Genomic DNA, 1587 nt, shown 5'->3' on the forward strand with positions numbered 1-1587 from the left:
TAGACAAAAGGACCTTCTCCTACTCCGCTCCTGTTTCCTGGAATATCTTGTAAAAACATCTGAAGCTCTCGACCTTTGACCTCTAAGTGGCTTCAAACATCTGATAAGTTCCTGGAAAAAACAATGCAGACATCCAACATTTTTCAGTCAGGTCATCTGGACAGTTTTAGTTTTTTGCTGAAACATTTCACCTTCCATCCAGAAGGCTTCGTCAGTCAAGGAAACACACAACACAAAACTGATTCTTCCCCCAACAGTTTACTCCAAAGTGGAACAAACCAGTTCTGTTGGTGCTAAGATGGTGTCTTTGGCACGCCCCCTCCTCCGGTGCCGACCCTCTCCCTCGTCGACAGTCATGTCTGATGAAGCCTTCTGGATGGAAGGTAAACGTTGCAGCACACACACAAAAAAAAAAAACTGTCCAGACGACCTGACTGAAAACTGTTGGATACCTGGATTATTGAGCGTGGACTTTGTCGGCCAACGCAGACAGTTCCTGTTTTTAATTTTCTACACTGTAATAATGTTTTCATGCTATTGGTGCTTGGTGTAAATTTAGTTTAATGTATTTCTTAGTTCAAATCTTTGATCTTATCATTGTTTTTCTTTTACATTTTATTGTTGGATGTAACTGGGACCCTGTGTACATAATTTTGTTCCACCACATGTACCACATGAGGTGCGAATGACAAAGAACTTTGAATCCTTAAATTTATCCAACTTATTCTCACTGAGTCACGAGGAATCATTTTCAAGAGACCAGTTTTAAACAAAATAACCACAGAGGAGGTACAGACAACAGTCATAAAAATTAATTTACGAGTATATATAAATACATATAAAACAATTAACGCTTTGTACAAAATCAGTTTAATGTTAACTGATCTAAACCTATGCAACCAGAAGTTGCAACATATATCTCTATTTAAAATACACAAAACGACTAACCTTTAATTTAACCACTACGTAGCCCGATTATAAAAAATGGAGGATTTATTTGCAGTTGCCTTCGTACACACCAGTGTGGTACTTCCTGTTTTGTTAGAAAGCCCTCGTTGTTTGTCTTGTTTACCAAGTTCTGTTTAGTTATAGCTTGTTTCTAAGTTTCATAATTCTTATGCTCTTAAATGCACCACAGATGTTCCGATGCTTGTGAACTAAAAAGGCCGTGCAAACCTGTTCTCCAGGAAATTAACAGGTTTAGAGCGGCAGGTATGAAGTTAAACCCATCCCTCTGACAGCAGTGTCTGTTCCACTTCAGGACAGACTGAGCTCACGGACTGGTCAGTTGCTGACAAGCTACTGGATTGATTGATTGACAGGTCGAGAATCAGATTCGTGCAAAAAATGATACATTTTACTGGCCCATTTAAGACTGTCATCATTTTTTCCATATTTATTCCAAATGTGTTCAATATTTTGGTGAATCTAAGGTTTGAGACTAAGTTTCCTCACAAATCCTAATGATGTTTCTAAAATGTTCAGGGGTGCGGAGTTAAAATTTAGGGGTGCACCCCCAAAGAGGCTGAAATCGCCACTGATTCAATGACACAATGACTACATGATGCATTCAATGACACAATGACT

The 1587-nt window shown here is 38.8% G+C and overlaps 2 protein-coding genes across 2 annotated transcripts in view; one reads left to right on the top strand and one right to left on the bottom strand.

Moving 5' to 3' along the window:
* cap1 (CAP, adenylate cyclase-associated protein 1 (yeast)) overlaps nucleotides 1-1587 on the bottom strand; it is a gene marked incomplete at its 3' end in the record, with an annotated part of 21197 nt that overhangs the window by 15951 nt on the left and 3659 nt on the right.
* kiaa0319l (KIAA0319-like ortholog) overlaps nucleotides 1-1587 on the top strand; it is a gene marked incomplete at its 5' end in the record, with an annotated part of 11613 nt that overhangs the window by 8655 nt on the left and 1371 nt on the right.

This window comes from Nematolebias whitei, chromosome 19 (genome assembly GCF_014905685.2).
Source record: "Nematolebias whitei isolate Nwh7 chromosome 19, NemWhi1, whole genome shotgun sequence".
Classification (NCBI taxonomy): Eukaryota; Metazoa; Chordata; class Actinopteri; order Cyprinodontiformes; family Rivulidae; genus Nematolebias; species Nematolebias whitei.